Source organism: Rana temporaria, chromosome 4, assembly GCF_905171775.1.
Source record: "Rana temporaria chromosome 4, aRanTem1.1, whole genome shotgun sequence".
Lineage (NCBI taxonomy): Eukaryota > Metazoa > Chordata > Amphibia > Anura > Ranidae > Rana > Rana temporaria.
In genome coordinates this window covers 86,192,136-86,214,909 of record NC_053492.1, presented here as the reverse complement: position 1 = coordinate 86,214,909, position 22,774 = coordinate 86,192,136, and the positions used below count along the sequence as shown (strand labels likewise).

The window sequence follows — 22,774 nt, the reverse complement described above, 5'->3', positions numbered from 1 at the left end:
TGAGCTATGGTCAGACAACAGATATTCTGCAATCACCACTATGCTCTGTGTGGTTTTCCTCTTTCATTGTAGATTTCACCAGTGATGACATTGAGCCGAGACCTGGAAACTGATAAGACAACTATGTTTGGACGTCTCAGTTCAAAATTGTATTTTATAAATGTCTTAAAATTACTACATTAAGGCATAACTTTACCTCTGTGGTCGTTGGTTTTCAGTGCAGTATAGTAGTCCAAATAGAATTTTTTTCCTTATTTGTCTGTTTTACTCCCTTGTTCCCCTTTTTGTCTAAGAACAGACCTCCTTATTGTCTGTTTATCTGCCCTTGGTTTTTTAATATCGCAGACAGATTTTTTTTTTCCCTTGTTTATCTTGTCTGTGGTCTGCAAACCCAGAGGTCACACTTCCTTTTCCCCGAATAAATATTGCATTGTGGGAAATCTGTAGATTAGATTATAAACCACAATGCATAGTAAAATTGTTAGAGGTTGTGTCTACATGCGATCTAATTTTTTAACCCAAATCAACAGGAATGTAAAAACAGTTTGAAGCAACTTAGGGGTCAAGTGGTAGGTCAGTGCACCTGTGTAGATGGATAGAAGTAACCTCTTATGCCAATGAAAATGCATGTCCCCATCCCCATTACACCCAAAATGCAGTGCTTTAAAACGTCCAGTAAATCACTTTTAGGCCTCTTGCTCATGTTGGTAAAAAGAGCAAAAACTTTAACTGATCTGGATATAGATGAATTGTTGTCTGCCGAACCATACTCAGCATAAACACAAGGTGGGCTTCATTCCCTCAGCCATAAAAATGTTATTGATATTACACATGTGGTTTTTTTAGGAGCAAAGTTACTGCCTAATCAGTAAAATACTTGAGTATAGATGCATTTAAATGTGTAAGGCCACATACACTGTATTACCAAAAGTATTGGGATGCCTGCATACACACATACACACATACATACACACATACACACATACACACACATACACACATACACACATACACACATACACACACACACACACACACACACAAACTTTAATGACATCCCAGTCTTAGTCCATAGGGTTCAATATTAAGTTGTCCCACCCTTTGCAGCTATAACAGACAACTTTTTTGTAAAGGCTGTCCACAAGGTTTAGGAGTGTGTCTATGGGAATATTTGACCATTCTTCCAGAGGCGCATTTGTAAGGTCAGGCACTGATGTGAATGACAAGGCCTGGCTCGCAGTTCTTCTCAAAGGGATTTTATCAAGTTGAGGTCAGGTTGCAGACCAGTAAAGTTCCTCCACTCCAAACTTGTTCATCCATGTCTTTATGGACCTTGCTTTGTGAGCGGGTCCTAATCATTTGGTGGAGGGGAATTATGGTGTGGGGTAGTTTTTTATGGGTTGGCCTTGGTACCTTAGTTCTAGTGAACTGAACTCCTAAGTTGTCAGCGTACCAAGACATTTTTGACAATTTCATACTCCCAACTTTGTGAAAAAAGTTTGAGGATGGCCCCTTCCTTTTCCAACATGACTGTGCACAAAGCAAGGTCCATAAATACATGAATAAGCAAGATTGGGGTGGAGGAACACGACTGGCCTGCACAGTCCTGACCTCAACCTGATAGAACTCCTTTGGGATTAAGTAGAGCGACGACTGCAAGCCAAGCCTTCTCGTCACATCAGTGTCTGACCTCACAAATGCACTTTTGGAAGAATGGTCAAACATTCTCATAGACAAACTCCTAAACCTTGTGATCAGTCTTCCCAGAAGAAGCTGTTATGGCAGCAAAGGGTGGGCTAAGATTGAACTCTCTGGACTAAGAATGGGATGCCATTAAAGTTCATGTGTGTGGTCCCTGTGGCGATCTCTGTGTGCTTGGTGGAGGAGGTAGCACCGCAAAGAACCATGCTCTCTCTTTGTTTTACGCACGCAAAGCTATCTTACTATGTTGGAAAAAACCTGAAGCTCCCTCACTGGCTTACTGGAATGGCATAGTGAATAAGGCATTGCCCTTTTACTGAGCCACGTACCTGAGCAGAGGTTGCCCCAAAATGTTTGAGACAGTATGGCAATGATGGCTTTTGATCAGATGACACTCTATGCATATATATTGTAATACTGGCAATGAAGAAGAATTTTATGCTTGTATACTCTTGCACGTCTTTACGCATGTTTACATAAGGTCTTTAGTGAACATTTTCAGCCTCTTTTACACGGGGCGGAATCTGCGCTGATCTCCACTAAGCAGGTGGATGACTAGTCCATGTCCGCTTCGCTATGCAGAGTTGATACGAATACAGCCCACTCTTCTCTAGGGGGTGGTCAGGTAGAAACGATTGTCATCCGATCCAGTCTGCCAGAAGGATGGCGAATGCCTGTTTTTGGCAGACCATATCGGATAGTGGTGGGTGACAGCGGACATGTGTCCGCTGACATCCACCACCCCACCCCAGAGCGATGGGTGGTCCAATCGGGTCCGCCTGAAAAACAAACAGGGGAACTCGATCAGTCCGCTGGTATGAAATAGGCCTTCTCGCATCCATGTGCAGCTGCCAATAATAATCTTTTATGTAAAAGGACTTTGTCTACTTTCAGGACTGTAGCAGGGACTGAGACAAACTCCCCAAATGCCACACATCCCACAAAGCCTGACGATGTCTATAATAAAAGAAGCCTCAGCTGGACACCACCCATGCCATGCCCCCAATGTAGTTCACCCCACCTACAGGGCATAATCCTGATTAAAGGGGTTGTAAAGGTAAATGTTTTTTCACCTTAATGCATTCTATGCATTAAGGTGAAAAAACATCCGCGTATTAGCGCCCCCCCCCCGATTACTTACCTGACCCCTCGAAAGTCCCGCTCCGTGAACGAGCAGGCTTCTCGGCCGTCTTCCCGGCTCATTCATTGGTTGATTGAAAGCAGCGCAGCCATTGGCTCGCGCTGCTGTCAATCACATCCAATGATGCCTGGGCGGGGCTGAGTGATGCAGTGAGCGGCTATGGCTGCCGGCTTTATCACGGGAGAGTGCCCGCAAGCGCTCAACAGCATGCGAGCTTGCTCGCATGAAGGTGTTGAGTCTATGTGGGGGGGAGCCGAGACAGCTGCCGAGGGACTCCAGAAGACCAGGTTCGGGGCCACTCTGTGCAAAACGAGCTGCACAGCGGAGGTAGGTATAACATGTTATTTAAAATAAAAAATCCTTTTAGTAATCCATTAAGCCCTGTGAATGGGTTAAAACGTGTCATCATGCCACGCCCCAACGCCTTTCACCCTATCCGCTGGGTCTAATCATAATTAAGCCCTGTGGGTGAGGTAAAACATAGGTCTGGATGGTGTCCGGCCTGAGGCTGCTTTTGTTCATGTAGTGGGGGGGAAAAAAACTTGGTCGTAAAGTACAACTATATTGGGTTAATAAAGTTCTTCTGTAAAGGACATTTCTGGTCTTATTAAAAGCCAAGATATTGTTTTGAAATAAATTGAAAATTGTGAATAGGGCCTATTTTTCTTGCAGCTTTAAAACAGTTAATATAATCCGGTGTCTGATTCTGGAAAATTGGATGCCTCTTGTATAGCTCTTGACCTTTACAATACACTGTAACTAGTGGATTTTTCATATCTATATGGAATCTAGCTTTAATGTATGATAGCATGAAAGCCTTTACCTTTTCACGGTTGAGGGCTTTTATAGGTAGTTTGGATAAATAGGCAGGTAAAGCAGAAATCTCATGAAAGGGTCAGTAGGCACTAAAAAATAAAAGTGAAGTTATTATACTAACGTGCATGAAATATTTTACAGTTATTTATTTTTTTCTATATCTCTGTTACCTGCCATTGAACTGCTGTTTTTTATTATTTATTTTCTTATCTGTGTGTTTTGTATTTATTTTTTCATTTTTGTTGTCTGTCCCCTTTTTGTCACCATATTGATTTGTCCTGAAGAGCATGGTCATTAACCTCTTTCCCACTCGGCTATAGACAAAACACGTCTACAGCGCGCTCGAGTTGTTCCAGGAGAACGTCCCTGCGCAATACTCTGCAATACCACCAATACTCTGCAATACCACCAATACTCTGCAACTCCCCCAATAGTCTGCAATTCCCCCAATAGTCTGCAATACCCTGCAATACTCCAATACCTTGCAATATGTCGCCTATGGGGATTTTTAAGTAGCAAAGTTTGGCGCCATTCCACGAGCATGTGCAATTTTGAAGGGTGACATGTTGGGTATCCATTTACTCGGCGTAACTTCATCTTTCATATTATGCAAAAACATTGGGCTAACTTTACTGTTTTTTTTTTTGTTTTGTTTTTTTGTTTTTTAAGCACAAGTTTTTTTTTTAAAACACACGTTCAAAAAATTGCTGCGAAAATACTGTGCGAGATAAAAAGTTGTAATGGCCGCCATTGTATTTTCTAGGGTCTTTGCTAAAAAAAAGAATATATAATGTTTTGGGGTTCTATGTAATTGTCTAGCAAATTATGATTTTTCCATGTAGGAGAGAAATGTCAGAATTGGCCTGGGTGCTCCATAATGCCTGATGGTGCTCCCTGTATGTTGGGCCTCTGTATGTGGCCACGTTGTGTAAAAGTCTCACACGAGGTATCGCCATACTCAAGAGGAATAGCAGAATGTGTTTTGGGGTGTAATTTGTGGCATGCGTATGCTGTGTGTAAGAAATAACCTGCTAATATGACAGAAACGAGAATTTTTTTTTACAGAATTTTCAGTCTTTTTTCTTTTATAGCGCAAAAAATAAAAAACCCAATGGTGGTCAAATACCACAAAAAGAAAGCTCTATTTGTGTGAAAAAAACAGGACAACAATTTCAGATGGGTACAATGTTGTATGACTGAGTAATTGTCATTCAAATTGTGAGAGCACCGAAAACTGAAAATTGATCTGGTTAGGAAGGGGTTTAAGTGCCTAGTGGTCAAGTGGTTAAGATAGAAGGTGATTATTCAAGTTGCCGCTTGAACAAGAGGTTCCAGAGACAATGGTCAAGGATGGTATTTCTTTCCACTTTGTAGAGATTTCCTCTTGCTTTCCATTGTGTGTCTGGGACAGGTGGTGATGGGAAATCTCCCCAATGGGATCCTCCCAAAATAAAAGAAAAAAACAGTTTTTTTTCTTTTTCATACTTTACCCAAAGATAAAACAAACTAAATTCACTTTTTTCCCCACACTTTTGTTTTAGCATATTTAAAAAAATTGCATATTACACATTCATTTTGATCTGTTTTGCTTTTAGTGACGGACTAAAGTTGGTTATACACTAGTAGATTTTGTGTGAATATTCTCACCTGCATATTGATGTCCTTTTGGTGAGACTTTGCCAAACAAAAACCACATTCACCGAAATTTTGTTCAAGAAATTGTTTCCATCCTGCACCTTTTGAATTTTTATTGTCATAGTGGATGAAAGGCGAACATTGATTTGAAATCACTAATGAAAAGAAAATGAATGTTTGTAAAATTAAAATTTTTAAATCCAATTCTACTAGTCTGGCTAGCTTAACACAACTCTTGCGATCAACATCAATTATTTTTAATCCTTATGCTGCTAGAATTAGTAAATAGATAGGAAGGTATATTATATTAACTTTTTTTTTTTTTACATTTCAGTTGCTTTTTGGTTTCTGACCTAGGCCAAAAAATTATGTCATACATCACATGACTTGTGAAAATCGTGTGCGTTTTTCGGTGGGCATTATCAGCATTTTTTTTTATTCCATTGGCAAAACGCCAATTGCCCTATTTTCTGCCACTAATTTTCGGCGGCCTATATATCCTTACTTGACACCTGAAAAAGGTTGTAAAAGATTTAGAAACTTTTACAAGTGTCAGGCATTTTATTCTGCAAAAATGCTGCTGGCTTCTAGGAGAGTTAAAATAAATATCCTGTTTACATGAGGGCTTAGAGTTACGTAGGAGGTCTGGCGCTAGATTTATTGCGCTCAAACTAACAAGCCCATAGATAACTGACGTGTGGATCGATTGACGTTTACATATGCACACAGGACAAACGTGCATTTCCGTTTTTATTAGAATTAATTATTTTGTATACTGTCTGTTTCCATTTTTTTTTTTTATCCGTTTTTTTGCCATTACAAGGGGTGAACATTTACTGAGAGATCTGGGGTCTATTCGATTCCAGTTCTCTCCTCTGCCCTCAAAAGCATCTGATCAAACACAGATTGGTTTGATCAGATGCTTTACAAGCCAGAAACTACTTGCAAACAACAAATTGAAACCAGTTTGACAAAATCCTTGTCACTTCTGGTTCCATAGAGATAATCTGATCAGGGGATGGAAGTTCCTCCATCTCTATGGTGTGCCATCCCAAATGTGTGCAAGTGAAGCTTCTATCTGTGATGTGAACTATTAGAAAGGGCTAAGTTTTGTTTTTTTGCAGGCTAGCTGGTAAGTGTGCCAGGAAATTTGTTTTGTTTGTAATGTGCTTCCCCCGACCGCCGGTTCCAGTCCCGGGCTCCCTGGTTGGGTACCAGCGCTAGATCGAAAAATAAAAAATATCAGGGTTATGATTGCAGCTGCAGCCTTGAAACCTGAGAATGTACGAGACTGGATGGGTTCCCCATTTAGAGGAAGTGGTTAAATTGTGTTTTCTATTTGTGGTGCTCAGATACCGTTGAGTTCCTCTTTAAGTTGAAAGGCTTTAGGTGATACTTAGCCATAGACTTCTGGGACAGGAGCCAACACTTTAGAGGAGGCATTGGTTATGTGACTCTTGCTCCCTACTACAGCTTCAACTTTACATGTAGTCCCTCTGCATTGCACTGTGTATGATGCTCTGAAATGGCGGGTCAGCAAGCCGAGGCAGCAATCAACCAGTCACCTGTCTGCGAGCTACAGGTTGCTGATCCCCGGTTTTAAAGTGTTTACTTTATGAACATTTACCTTCATTTCTCAACTCGCTTCAAGTAATGTGTTTTTTTGGGGGTTTTTTTGTCTATCTCGTGTAGGATTTCTTATCTAAGCTTTGTTTTCCTTCTTTTTTTTTTTTTTAGTGCGAAAGTGGCAATACCTTTGTATACATCCTTGTAAAGTTCCAGAGACGAGTACCTGTTGACCCTAACTGAACATAGGTGAGTTTGTGACGATGAGCAGAACAATGAGTTGATGTACAGTTGCATATTTCATGTTTGTCACATTTGATGTCCATTCAAGCCTTTCTAACCAGAGCAGTGCAGCGTGTGTTTGGAAAATACCCTGCATTTTTAGTTGTGCAAGTTGGTTGAAAGGAGACCTTCAAAAATGCTCTGCAATATATCTAAAAACTCATGGAAAACACATTCTAGCACAGACGAGTTCAATAACGGCTGTTGTGGATGAGTCCTTTCTATTTTTGTGATATAAATACATTTTTTTGTTAGTAAAGAAACAAAAATGTCTGGTTATCAGTGTGCTATAATGGTTTTAAAAAAAATGTAAAAATGAAATGCATTTCCCTGGTTTGGCCTGTCATAAATTGTAAACATCTAGTGGAGGCATCACTAAATAGCGGGCCTCATGCGGACGGACCCGCTGCTCCATCCACCTGTGATCGAATCATTTCGGAGTCTTCCCTCCCAATGTCATCCACCGCTGTCATTCTCAAGGCAGCATGGAGAACGAGAGACAGGGATAGTAATGAAGGAGTCGGGAGGCACCGCCACACTGGATGGAGGGCAGGGCATTTAAAGGGCAGGTTAACTTTTTCTAATAACTAGCAGGTGATTTAAAGTGGAGTTCCACCCTGAAAAAATCTTTCCACCAAAAAAAATGAAAAGTAAAGAAAATATTTTACTTGCCCTAAATAGCTGTTGCTATGCGGAAGTCCCAAATCTGCCTCTTCATCTTCTACGGTGGATTTTCTTCCTCCTCCTACACTCGGTTTCTTCTTGTGAATGGTGCGCGCTGCATTCTGGGAACTGTGTGTATCCCAGAAAGAAGCCGAGCCATTCACATAGCGCCGCGCTGCTCGCACATGCGCAGTAGGAAACGGGCAGTGAAGCCGCACGGCTTCACTGCCTGTTTCCCTTACTGTGGATGGCGGCGCCTGGAGCTGCCAGGATCAAGGGTCGGCCTCGGTGGGGGCCGACATCGCTGGCGACTAGGACAGGCAAGTGTCCTTATTAAAAGTCAGCAGCTACAGTGTTGGCAGCTGCTGACTTTAATTTTTTTTTTTTTTTTTTACCGGACCTCCGCTTTAATGCTAGGACACTAGCAACCAATCACCAGCTTGTTAATAGAAAAAGTTAACCTTGCCTCTGCCCTTTATCCAGTGCTGCTGTGCCTCCCGACTGCTCTCCACTCTGTGCAAGGTAGGCAAAAGGACATGGCTTAGGATGGAAAGGCATGGGTGACATGAAGGCACCAGTGCTGTGTGTGATGGGGGCAGAGCACATTATCGTGATACGAGTAAGGAAAGCAGTGCTGTGTGGGGGTAAGGGTGCAATACAGTTTTAATAAATGTAATATTGTGCAAACTGAACTTCACTATGAGAATTGCTTTGTTTTTATGTGGGCTGTTTTATGAGATCTGGCCATGAACTGTTGCTCCTTAGGGAAGAAATAGGGATCCAGGATACATATATTGACACTCTGTGATCAGAGAACATTGTGAATCCTACACCGATCTAATGTGGGTCTGGCCATCATTTAGTGGTCATACATTTCTGGTAAGCCTCCAACTGCTGCACAAGAGTGGTGTGCTTTTTCTATCTGGATGGCATTGCTGGGCATCACTTGTTTGTTTACTAATGTGTGCCAGTCCGTGCCCATGTTGCCAGTCAGTGCCCATTTGTGGGCACTGATTGGCATCTACTGTGCTTATTTTTTTTTACATGTGGATGGTCATGGGGGATGTACCTGGCCATCCACATGTTGCCCCCTTTCTTGGTGGTCCAGTGTGGGCATCCGAGGGGGGGCTGCGCTGATAAACAATCAGAACGAACCCCCCCCTGTCAGGAGAGCTGCCGATCGGCTCTCCTCTACTCACTTCTGTCAGACGCGAGTGAGGAAGAGCTGATCAACTGCTCTTCCTGTTTACATCGTGATCAGCCGGAGGTCGGACGTCAATAGACGTCCAGTCAGGATAACACAACCACTTCCCGGACGTCAATTTACTATTGACCGGCCGGGAAGTGGTTAATAACTAACTGTACTCCAAAGTGATATTCTCATATTGGGTCTAATGGAATGACTTTGTAGTGAGACTCCAGGGCAAGATTTCAGTTTTTTTTTTTAGTTCCCACCACAACGCAGTAACCATGGTTGTTTCTGGATTTCCCAGTTATACATTATACAATATGGAAAATCTGTAAGGGACTCAATTCTGCTAGGGAGGTTTATTCAGTGAAGTTTCCTTGAGATATAACAAACCAGCATTTGTCAGCGGCCATCCTAAACTGAAAAATTGGTTTAGAATTACCCCTTTGAAGTCCTAGAATATCAGACCCTATTTTAGACGAATGTCTAAAATATGTGTTTATCTTTCATTATGTAGGCAGGAAATGTATTTTCAGCTTCACTTTGTGTCCCTTTCATTGTCCTTCCTGAACACACACTTGGCAATGCTGCTAGACTTTTTTTTTTCAAATACACTGTTTTTGTTTTTTGTTTTTTATTTACAACTACTAAATATGTGCCTCTTTAAAAATTTTGTGCAGGGGCTGTGACTGCAGGCATATATGGGATATGACTGGGGGTAATAAGTGCAGTAAAGGAGTGTATAGAGTGATTGTGTGCAGAGTGTGCAGGGACTGTGACTGAAGGCAGTATGCACAAAAGAGAAATGCAGGGGGTATGACTAGGCGCAGTATGTGCAGAATAGGCGTGAAGGTGGAATCACTGCAGGCAGTGTGTGCAGGAGAGAATTACAGGGGGTATGACTGCAGGCAATATGCGCAAGAGAGGAATGCAGGGGGCATGACTGGGGGCAGTATGTGCAGGAGGTATGATTGCGGGCAGTAGTTTCAGGAAGGGAGTATGAGTGCAGGCAGTGTGGGCAGGAGAGGAGTGCAAGGGGTATGACTGGGGACACTGCAGGAGAGGAGTGCAAGGGAGTATGACTGGGGGCAGTGTATGCAGGGTGCTGAGACTGCAGGCAGTATGTGCAAGAGAGGAATGCAGGGGGTTTGACTGGAGGCAGTACATGTGGGATAGGAGTGCAGGGAGTATGACTCATGGCAGTGTAAGAGGGTATGACGGCAAGGAGTGTGTGCAGGGGGTATGACTGGGTAGTGAGTGCAGGAGAAATGACTGTGGCCAGTCTGTGCAGGAGAGGAGTGTAAGAGGGTATGACTGTGGGCAGTCTGTGCAGGAGAGGAGTGTACGAGAGTATGACTGTGGGTAGTGAGTGCAAGGGAAATGACTGTGGGTAGTCGGTTCAGGAGAGGAATGCAGATGGTATGTTCAAGTATTGACATGTGTACGTCCTTACACACAAATACTATATTATACACATGTCTATATACCATATTTTCTGGCGTATAAAGACTAACCTTTACACTTAAAAAATAATGCCCTAAAATCAATCAGGCATCGTCTTATACGCCGGGTATAGAATGCTGCCCGCTGGATGTTGGCCCGCTGGATGTCTGGTAATACTGTATGTGGCTTCCGCCACATACAGTATTTGCCGCTAAGCCAATCCCGGCGAGCGATGTATTCTATTAATGAATACAGAGTCTGCTCGGATTGGAGTAACAACCTCTGCCAATCCGAGCAGGCTACTTACAGAAGCCTGCTTAGATTGGCTTAGAGCAGTGTTTCTCAATTCCAGTCCTCAGGCCCCCCCAACAGGTCAGGTTTTCAGGATTTCCATTATTTTGCACAGGTGATTTGATCAGTTTCACTGCCTTAGTAATCACCACAGCCTTTTCATCTGAGGGAAATCCTGAAAACCTGACCTGTTGGGGGGGCCTGAGGACTGGAATTGAGAAACACTGGCTTAGAGAGAGAGAGAGGGGCACTGGCTGATGATGCTACAGCCTCTGCCAATCCAAGCAGGCTTTGTATTCGTTAAAAGAATACATCGCTCGCCATACTTCAGAGTAGATCCATTCACTGACCTCTCACTACAATACATCCTGCTGTTTGCCTTTGAGGTCCCAGGCATCCAAGAGGAACAGGTGAATCTGGAACATAGGACAGGGGGTGGTTGTATTACTAGTGAACTTTAATACATTTATTAAATGCATTTTGGTGGACAATTCCCATAGAATGTAACCCAGAAGTGGCATAGGTTTGGTTATTGAAAAATCTACTTTCCAGAGGTGTGGCATTCAAGAGATCTCTGTCTGTGTTATTAATGTTTGATTTACTGTATGACATATCACAGCATGGCAGATAAGTAGCGGACATTCTTGCTTTGTGTTTTTTAATGTTTCTAATGTTTTTTGCTTTTTTTTTGGTGTTGCCTCAGAAGGGGGGGGGGGGGTAGTCTTATACGGCGAGTATAGCCCAAAACTTATGTTTTCACTGGAAAAATAGGGGGTCGTCTTTTAGGCCCAGTTGCTTTATCTGCCGGCAAATACGGTACACAGCACACCAAGGGAAAACAAAGATTGTCACAGCTGCACACGGTACAGTATATGCTTGTAGCGATCATACAGCTGTCTTTCACTGGGATCCAAGCACACCAGGATTGTATATCCAGATGCCAATAAAAGATGTCACAAATATGCTATATATAGTACAGCGATGATAATAGGACACTATTGGCCCAGTGAGAAATGTCAAATTGGCACTCGGTTCCGGTCTAAAAAAACGGATTACTCTTCTCTTTGATATCACCGCTTCCTATATAAAACTTGTAAAAGGATATCTGACATAAAAGGCTAAGTTGTATATGGGTCAGTGCACAGAGGACTATGCTGTATACTGGTCACTTGGGGCTTTTAATATATTCTGTAATAGTGAAGTTTATTACTGCAATCATACCCTCTAAAGACCTGTTATAAAACAGATTGAAAGCCTAGCTGGATCATTATGAAGAAAAGCATTACATTTTCTAGGAATGACACTTCATCTGTTGCTTGCTATCAATTTCATTTGATCTCTACAGGGAAATCTTTCTCTGTGTAAGTGAAAGTATTCGCAGATTGTGTTCTGTATTGAAACATTTTTCATTATATACAGTAAATGTTTTATAGAGCGAGAAATTAAATGTAAGGAAGAGGAGGGTATATTCTATCTTGTAAGCAGCCACACTCCGGCTCTAATAGCCAAGGTGCTTATTAGTGATGATAATCGTGGCTGTTGCATCTGTTTGCAAAGATGATAGGCTGTCAAGCTTCTGCTGATATATCAGCTATGTGAAGAGAGACGTGCAGGCATCCCTTTGAATCCTATTGTTTGAAGGAAATGTTGTATGTCTTAAAATAAAAGCTTGGCTGTTCCCAGCGGACGTGTCCCTTGTATCTCACTTCCTCTCGGACACTTGACAAAGTTTGCTGCTGTAACCAAGAAATGATCTATTAAAGGGAGCCTGTACATTTCCTCTGAGGCAAGGACTGCCATGCAAAACTGTTAGGTTCACTTAAAAGCATGCCTGGACTAATCTCACCCAGAACTAGGAACCAGCTTTAAAGCTGAACCCCAGATTGGGAAAAAAAACACCCTTGCAATGGGATCCCCCGTACTGCAAGGGTAAATGCTTAGTAAGTCTAGGAGGTACAGGAATTATGGAGTAATACTAATGCAGGCTATGCATGGTCGAATTTTAAAAGCATTTTCTTTCGAAAATCAGAAAATGTGCGTTTTCTGATCTGATGATGCCACTATTAATTTCGAAATTCGACCAACCAAGCCTAATTTCACCTCATGATGCTACAGAAAATAATTTTCTTGGGTGGGAATTCTTTTCTTTCCGGGAATTTTATTTTCTTGCACATGCGCATTTCTTTTAAGATTGCATTTCTCACACGATTCCCCCATCATTGATTAGAAAATGGTTTGTTTTTTCAAAAAATTTCCAACATGTCCGGACACTGCAAGGTGTTTTTTCACCTTAATGCATAGGATGCATTAAAGTGGATGTAAACCCGATTCATGAAATTTGAGCTGGGCACATATATCTGCAGTATTTTGTTATCTCTTTTCAATGAGCTAAGTCTTCTAGCTCTCTTCTTAACCGTTCCTCTGTTATCAGCCTGAGAACTCCTGACATATTTTTTTACTTTTTAAACGAAAGCAGACAGAATCTTTTGTCAAAGGAGGTTGCTAAAATAGAGTAGCAGAGAGCAGGTCCTATTACAAATCAGCTCTGAGAGTCTCTACCTATGAGGAGAGGGGGTGTGTGCCTTTCCTCCAATCAGCAATGTTAGCTATCTTGGCTGTATGCCCAGACATCACACTCTGTGTTCACCCAGAAGTGAAAATCTCCTAACACGATCTCAACTTTCTAAACAGTATATAAATGTGAAGACAGCAGCTATACATATAAAACCTGTAGGGAGATTTGGTTAATCTCTGTATCATCTGAAGCTGTTCACTTCACTTGGTGTTTGGAGGGTTTACATCCACTTTAAGGTGAAAAAACTCAAGGGTTTACAACCCCTTTTAATCCAAAGCTTCTTCAGGGTCCACTTGCTCTTACTATCAAGTAGGGTGCAACGGATCAAAAAACTCACGGATCGGATCGATCCTCGGATCAGGAGTCACGGATCGGATCATTTTCGGATCAGTAAAAAAAAAAAAAAAAACACAAGACAAACAAAAGTTTTGTCTTTTTACATTTTTATTAATATTTTTTTTTTTTTACTACTAATGTCGGCAATCAGCGATTTTTTTCGTGACCGCGACATTATGGCGGACACATCGGACAATTTTGGGACCATTACAGTGGGAAAAATGGCAATTACAGTGTTACTGTTTTACTAGTGTGGGGGCAATGTTGGCTATGGCTATTATTAATAGCCATAGCCAACATTGCCCCCACACTAGTAAAACGGTAACACTGTAATTGTAATTTTTGCCACTGTAATAATAGTCATAGCCAACATTGCCCCCACACTAGTTAACAGTAACACTGTGTGTATAGCCATTTTCCCACTGATTACAGTGGGAAAAATGGCTATACACACATTGTTACTGTTTCTAATGGTGGGGGCAATGTTGGCTATGACTATTATTACAGTGGCAAAAATGGTAATTACAGTGTTACTGTTTTACTAGACCGAGTACATCAGTACAGTGAGTTGGCTAATGGCTATTAAGCCATTAGCCAACTCACTGTACTGATGTACTTGGTCCGCCTCACTGTACTCAGGTTGCATGCAGAGTCAGCGGCGCAGCGCGCTCTTGCAAAATAGAAAAAATCCACGAGCAGAGGGAGGGGTGATGACGTCAGCGCGCACCGCCGCCGAGTGTACCAAGATGGCGACCGCTCCGGAGCTAGGCCGAAGCCGCGGTCTTTCCTAAGGCCACGGCGGTGCGTTCCGCGGATCACATACTGTACCAAATCGAACAGGTCGACCCGTACGGATCGGGCACGATCCGTTGCACCCCTACTATCAAGATATATGGATATAATATCTTAAAACATAAAATTTTGAGCTGCCAGCCAATGTATCCAGAGTGTATCCAGGTTGTATAGGAAATATCTAGAAAGGGGGGGGGGTGTGTTTTCCCTTTCATAATATAGTTGAAAGTGTTCCCATATAGGTGGGGATAGATGTAGATATGGCCCAATGGCGCAAATCAACAGTGACCAGCGGTCGGTGTATGTGGTGTCAGAATGGATTGACATACTGTGGGAGGTAGGACTACCGATTTCCGTGAGTCTTTTGACAGTTTTTTGATTTGGGCCATATCTACATCCATCTCCAACTATATGGGAACTCTTCCTACTATATCATATGAAAAACTAGGCTTTTCTTTTTCTTTCTGGCTAATTAGACATCTATCATATACCACCTGATACACTCTGGATACATCGGCTGGCAGCTCAGTATTTGATGTTTTTAGATATTATATCCATATTCTACACAGTGTGCAGCTTTTTAGTAAATGGACGATCAAACAAAAGCGCTAAACTGGCATTATCCAAACAGTGAGGAAGTATTAAAAGGTCAGGCCTCGTACACACGACAGAGAAACTCGACGTGCAAAGCCCGTCGAGTTCCTCGACGAGTTCCTTGTTGAACTTGTCGAGAAGCTCGGCAGGCTTGCTTTGCGTACACACGTAACATACCAAAATCTGGTCGTTCTCCGGCGCGATGACGCTCACGACGTATGACGCGACTATAAAGGGGAGGTTTGATTTTGTTGGCGCCACCCTTGGGGCTCCTTTTGCTGATTCCGTGTTTACGCGTGTTAGTAAAAGTTTGGTGAGTGACGATTCGTGCTTTTCAGTCTTTGTGCTTTCAGATTGATCTCTGCCGTTCAGTTTGTACTTGTGTGGGTCGTATCTAGGCAATCGAGACGTGCGGTCAGGTCGTATTGTTTTACATTGCGGTCCTGTCCCCGCGTTTTTCATTGTCAGGGTCGTTCTTCATAGGTCTTGCTGTTCTTCACTGCGGTCTGTTTAGTGCAATTCTGATTTGTCGTTCGTAACTAGCCTTGTAGCCATGTTGCAGGCACCTAGTCGTCGCCGACTTCGTGCTAAGCATCTTCTGTCTATAGGTCTGTTTGTTTATGACCTAGACAATGAGGAGTTCATGAACAGGAGGAGGACACGTTCATGGACCAAGAATTGGTTGCTCCGTAGGAACCAATTCTCTCACATGCCTTTGCTGCGGGAGCTTCAGGAAAATAATCCTGTTGATTACAGGAATTTCCTGAGGATGTCTGATCCCGTCTTTCAGCACCTGTTGGCTTTGGTGTCCCCCTATATTACCAGGCAGGACACCGTTATGCGGGAAGCCATCAGTGCTGAGCAGAGGCTAGTTGCCACCCTCCGTTATCTGGCAACTGGGAGAAGCCTTCAGGACTTAAAGTTCTCCACGGGCATCTCCCCCCAGGCTCTGGGCCTCATCATTCCTGACACCTGCTCTGCCATCATCCAGGTTCTGCAGGAGGAATATATGAGGGTAAGTTTTCTCCTTTAATATCACATTTTATGTCTATAATGTATGCTAATGTCTTGTAGTTATCTCCTCCTTCCCTAATTACCATGTCTGGAATATGCTGTGAATGTCCCCTTTGCCCCCATGCATGATGTAAACTTTGATGCCCCTTTTTTGGCCTACATGCATATTTTCCATCACTTACCTCCCCAGCATGCTATCCTGGGCCCCAACCTACCTAGTCTAGTCACTTCCCAATGTATTGTGTTATATCCATTGTAATGTCCCCCCCCTCCCCTCCAAAATGTGTTGTAAAGTCTATGTTCACCAATATTTTTTTTTTTTTTTATTTTAATTTTAGGACTCCCAAACTCATCTAGCCCTCCCCTCCAAAATGTGTTGTAAAGTCTATGTTCACCAATATTTAATTTTATTTGATTTTAATTTTAGGACTCCCAAACTCATCTAGCCCTCCCCTCCAAAATGTGTTGTAAAGTCTATGTTCACCAATAATCAAAATTAATTTTTTTTAGTACTCCCAAACTCATCTAGCCCTCCCCCAAACTTGGGCATTGGCCCATCAGAGGGGGTGTTTAATGTGTTAATTGGCTAAATATATTTAGATATAATATGCTAGTTCCCAGAAATGTTATAATGCTTATAATGTCTTTGTATAATCTGCTTGCAAGGTTATGTGGCTAATTTTTTATTTTTTTCTTCCCCAGCTTCCGTCCACACCACAGGAGTGGCAGTCTGTGGCTTTGGACTTCCAGACCCGATGGAACTTCCCCAACTGCGGGGGAGCCATCGACGGGAAGCACGTCCGCATCGTGCCTCCACCCCGTTCAGGATCCCAGTTCTTTAATTATAAGGGGTTCAACAGTATTGTGCTGATGGCGGTGGTGTCAGCACAGTATGAATTCCTTTTTGTGGATGTCGGGATGAATGGACGGGTATCGGATGGGGGAGCCTTCAGGCAGACGGAGTTCGCGCTTCGCCTTCAGGATGATGATCTGTCATTGCCACCGGATGACCAGAATGTAGAAGGCCTGCCATTTGTTTTCCTGGCTGATGAAGCGTTTGCCCTGGGACCCCATCTTATGAGGCCATTCCCTCAGCGCACCCTCACCCCAGAGAGGAGTGTCTTTAATTTCCGGCTGGGCCGAGCACGTAGAGTGGTTGAGAACGCTTTCGGCATCATGGCCAGCCGGTTCCGCCTTTTCCTCACCTCTCTCCACATGGCGGAATATAAGTGGAATACAATTATTTTTGCCTGCTGCATTCTCCACAATTTTTTAAGGAGACAATCTCCAAATTATATGGCCCTGGTTGGGCCCGAGGCACAACATTTGACCCCTGCAGAAACTTTGGCGGGCCTTGAAGCTGGCCACACAGGACTGCCCCCCCAGAGTGCCCGTGAAGTCCGGGACAAATACATGGACTATTTCATGGGTAGGGGGGCAATACCATCTCAATCAAATTTGCCCTAATTGTAGCTTTCTTAAAAATAAATCATAATTTTTTTTCTAAACTTGTTATGTCTTGCTTGTGTTGTTTGGAGTTCTTTACTAAGTGTAACTAAGTGTATTTTCATTATCAACTAGCAAACATTTCCCAGGTGACCCCCAAACCAAACACATAGAAAATTTTACGTATTTTAGTAAAAACACCACACACTTTTTTGATGTTCAAAAGCTCTTTATTTTCTAAATTTTTTTATTTTTATTTATTCATAAATACCCTACAAATTTTTTTGTTATATTTTCTCATACAATATACAATCATTTTTGTGGGTGATTTTTCTCATACAATATACAATCATTTTTGTATTTTTGTGGGTGATTTTTCTCATACAATATACAATCATTTTTGTATTTTTGTGGGTGATTTTTCTCATACAATATACAATCATTTTTGTGGGTGATTTTTCTCATACAATATACAATCATTTTTGTATTTTTGTGGGTGATTTTTCTCATACAATATACAATCATTTTTGTATTTTTTTGGTTGATTTTTCTCATACAATATACAATCATTTTTGTGGGTGATTTTTCTCATACAATATACAATCATTTTTGTATTTTTGTGGGTGATTTTTCTCATACAATATACAATCATTTTTGTATTTTTGTGGGTGATTTTTCTCATACAATATACAATCATTTTTGTGGGTGATTTTTCTCATACAATATACAATCATTTTTGTATTTTTGTGGGTGATTTTTCTCATACAATATACAATCATTTTTGTATTTTTTTGGTTGATTTTTCTCATACAATATACAATCATTTTTGTGGGTGATTTTTCTCATACAATATACAATCATTTTTGTGGGTGATTTTTCTCATACAATATACAATCATTTTTGTATTTTTGTGGGTGATTTTTCTCATACAATATACAATCATTTTTGTGGGTGATTTTTCTCATACAATATACAATCATTTTTGTATTTTTGTGGGTGATTTTTCTCATACAATATACAATCATTTTTGTATTTTTTTGGTTGATTTTTCTCATACAATATACAATCATTTTTGTGGGTGATTTTTCTCATACAATATACAATCATTTTTGTATTTTTGTGGGTGATTTTTCTCATACAATATACAATCATTTTTGTATTTTTGTGGGTGATTTTTCTCATACAATATACAATCATTTTTGGATTTTTTTTGTTTTTTTTTTTATTAAATAAAGTAGAAAATCTGGTTTTATTATTTTTTTGGTTTTTTTTTTATTAAATAAAGTAGAAAATCTGGTTTTATTTTTTTTTTGGTTTTTTTTTTATTAAATAAAGTAGAAAATCTGGTTTTATTATTTTTTTGGTTTTTTTTTGATTAAATAAAGTAGAAAATCTGGTTTTATTATTTTTTTGGTTTTTTTTTAATTAAATAAAGTAGAAAATCTGGTTTTATTTTTTTTTTGGTTTTTTTTTAATTAAATAAACATTAAAATCTGGTATATAAAAAATTTTTTTGTATTTTTTTTAGATTCAGAGTCTCCCCAAAACATCAAGTAAATTTTTTAATTTATTTTCCACCCTCCTTGTTCTTTCTTTAATTTGTCGGTTGGCCAGATGAATCTCCTCCACCTCTTCTCTGCAGGCCCAGATTTCAGATATAACCATCTGTTTTGTATGCCTGTCCAAGCCACCACCTGATCCTGAAATGTGGGACAAAACCATTTTTTAAAATTAGGCAGGCCTACATCTACATTACCTGAAGCTGGGTTAGTTATATGTTACTTTACCTGATGTGGTGGCAGGCTGCGCATCATCACCATCCCTCGGGGGTGTGGCTTGCTGGACTTCTTGCTCCCGTGTCGAAGCTTCATGACGCCCTACGAGAATGAAGAAAATGGAAACAGGTTTTTTCTAGCTTATAGGCCTGAAAGAGGAATATGATTCACTTTAGACAATTTCTGGGACTATTGATGTTTTGAAAAACCCCTCAGGGCAAAACACAGGATTGAAGGCATTCACAAAGATCCTGACAAATCTTGTAGCTTTGGTCTACTTTTAAACATGTAAGCCAACAAAGTATACACTGGATCACCTCAGCTCTGTGTGAAGCCCAAAATGGGTTATTAAAGGGGACAACAATTATGCAAATGAGTCCACATGTGTCACCGACTGCTGAGCAGACTCTCCTTTTACTGTATATTTAATTAATAAAAAAAGTTTGGTGGTTTTAATAGCACATCTACATTATTTTCACGATTGATCTCACCACAATTTTAAAAAAATGTCCTAATTTCTAGGATTTTAAACACAATATTTAGTCGTTCCGAATGGACGTCCAGTTTGACGACAAATTATTGTGCCTAAAAAAATATTACAGTACAACCTGAAATCAAAAACACATGGCGCGGAACAAATCTTACAAAATATATAACAAACTTACTTCTTCTAATCACTCTCCTGATCCTCTTCATTTGTTCCGGCTCCCGTTTTTTAAGGTCACACCACCTTTTCCGGATCTGCTCCTTGGACCTTTTCACCCCAAATTTCTGATGGAGACTCCTCCTCACCTTCTCCATTATTTGGGCCTTGACCTTATTAGGGTACTTATATGGCCCATGCCTCCCATCGTAGTCCTCTGCTTTGAGGATGAGGACCATCTCCACCATTTCCTCAAAGGTCATGTTGGAGGCCTTACACCTGATTCGCCGTGCTGCCATCTTCTCCAACATGTGCTTCCAACAAAAAAAAGATGGAAAAGGGGCGGGGAAAATACGATACCATGAACGTCAGGGGCGGGGAGACGTGCGTAAAGTCCCACATGCGCGTGTATAAAGGGCTACCACGTGAGTAAAAGGGGCGTTCACAGTTTGTGGAAGACGGCGGAGATAACGATCGGGTCAAAGACCGGTATGTAACTACATTTTACATGTTTTTCTTGATTGAATGATTTTGTGGCCTACATCTTAGGTTCAGAAATTACAACATAGCCAGTTTTTAATTTGAAGGTAATGGTCCGCTATAGTGCCGTCGTACGTAAACAACGCTTTGATTATGCATTTTGATCCAACTACTGTTGTGTGGGCAATCTCGGTTCTCATCAGGATGTCTTCTAAAAACAAGTCGGTTTAAACATGATGCAAATGGTCGCTTTTATGTCTTGACCAAACTATATCGGAGTGCTTTTATCTAACTAACGTTTCATACACAAATGAGGATGAGATCTGGCTTATTAGTTCGACACAACTGGTCATCTGTTTCCTAGGAACTGACCCAACATGATCTCTTGCCAATTCCACCTTGTCGTTTTTGCGACGGAAGATAAGGGGCGGGGGGGAAACATCAATTTTTTTTAAGCATGGGCGGATGTCGTGTGCGGAGTGTATATAAGGCTCGAACACATGTAGCGTCCATACGACCGGGTTGCGTAAGAAAGACGTTTGAACGACAAGCGTGTAGGTATGCTTCGAACTTGGGACAGCAGTGGCATATTCAGGAAAGACAGACATTTAAAGGAGCACTAAGCCAAAATTGTTTGGGGCAGAAATAACTAACTTTACATTATATCAGTATTGATTTCATGTCCTCATTGTCCCTTTTTGCTTTTAAGCAGCTGTAATCATTTGCATAAATCATCACTTCCTGGTTCTGCTCCCTCTCAAATTTATCAGGGGAGCTTGTCACTGTGGTCTAAGCTGTGTGTTTAAAAATCAACCAAAACAATGCTAATAATTTTTGAAATTAAAATATGCCCTGCTTTTATTTTTTTTTGGTTCTGTGTGTCTCTTTACTTCACAGAAACAATAACTAAATTTAAAACCAAAAGTGAAACTAGAGGCACATTATATGTATGCACTTGTATGTCTCTAGACACTGTAAACAGTAATTTCCTCAAAAAATATAGTTATCCATTAGTGACCCTTTAAGGGCTAGCTTGTGAGAAAGAGTAATTGACTTTCTAGATTGTGTAGTGACATTATTTTTTTATCCTTGGTTTTGGACAGGAAAAGATGAATCGCTTTAACCAACCCGACTTCTTGGAGATCTTTATTGATAGGTGGCAAGAACTTCCTGTTCTGTGGGCCACCAAAGACCCCATCTCTCGAAATAGAGAATTGCGCAAAACTGCACTGGAGAGCCTGCTCCCACTTGTGCGGAGACAGGTGGGGTTTGATGTGACAACTGACCAGTTGGAGGTCAAAATTGGGACCTTGAGAGGCACCTACAGGAAGGCACGCAACAAGGTCTTGGCTTCGATGAGGTCTGGAGCTGGAGCAGGGCGGGTATTTCAACCCAAGTTGTGGTACTACAGCAAACTGAGCTTCCTGGATGAACACCTGGAGGTTAGGGAGTCACTTTCTAGCCTTCGCCCCAGAAGCCACAGAAGCTCCAGCCTTCCCTCCAGCCAACCTGCTGCTCCCTCTGCAGAAGAACCCTCTCAGCAGCCTTCCATCCTGGATGAAGATCCAGATTTGCCCAGCTGGAGCCAGGTATATAGTACTTTCAATGTGCAAATATGTGGTGTTCAAATGTTGTTAAAGAGATGTAAATTAAGATATTAAAGGTAAAAAAAATTTAAATCTAAAAGTGTTATTCCTAAAATTTGTCAGTATTGGCCATGAATTTTTGTGGTGTGATTGACCATAAAACATGGGTCAGAATGATTGGCTTAGCTAAGTCGTGACCAAAAAAAATGCTACAGTCAGGAGCTTAAATAAATAAACCAAAAATTTTAAAAAATAGTAAAACTTTACTTTTTTTCCATACACAGGACGAGACCAGGCAGCAGGAGGATCAGGAAAATGCCAGGCAGGAGGAGGACAGGGTGAGTGGCTTGGAGGAGGCTGCAGGCCCAAGTATCTTGGACGTGTTGGCAGGCCCAAGTAGCAGTAACGTGGTGGCAGGCCCAAGTGGAGCGGATGAGGTGGCAGGCCCAAGTGGGTTGCAGGAGGTTGCTGGGCCAAGCACGAGATGCCAGGTGTCTCCTCTTCATCTGCGTCCGAGAAGGCAGGTGAGGGATACAAGGGTGCGTGACGCCTCACTAGCCCTCATTCGGGATGCCCATGCAACCCTGCAACAGCCTCCCACTGCTCAGGAGGGATTTGTCACAGTTGTTTTGGCCAAAATGTCAGAAATGACATTAGACCAACGCCTCCTCTTTGAGGGCCTCCTCATCACCCTGGCAAATCAGGGGGTGAGGGGTCTTCTCACAGAGGACACTGTGATTTGCCGCCATCCCCATCCTCACACACCACATAACTCACAAGCTCCCCCACCTTCTTCTTCTTCTCAT

At 41.6% G+C, this 22,774-nt stretch overlaps 1 protein-coding gene across 4 annotated transcripts in view; it reads left to right on the top strand.

The window, feature by feature from the left end:
* Positions 1-22,774, top strand: part of HPCAL1 (hippocalcin like 1) — a 292,954-nt gene that overhangs the window by 181,309 nt on the left and 88,871 nt on the right. For all 4 annotated transcript variants that reach the window (XM_040348609.1, XM_040348608.1, XM_040348606.1 and 1 more), the window contains one exon: positions 7,031-7,108. The gene's annotated coding sequence lies outside the window, so the exon portion shown is untranslated. The remainder of the gene's footprint in view (positions 1-7,030; positions 7,109-22,774) is intronic.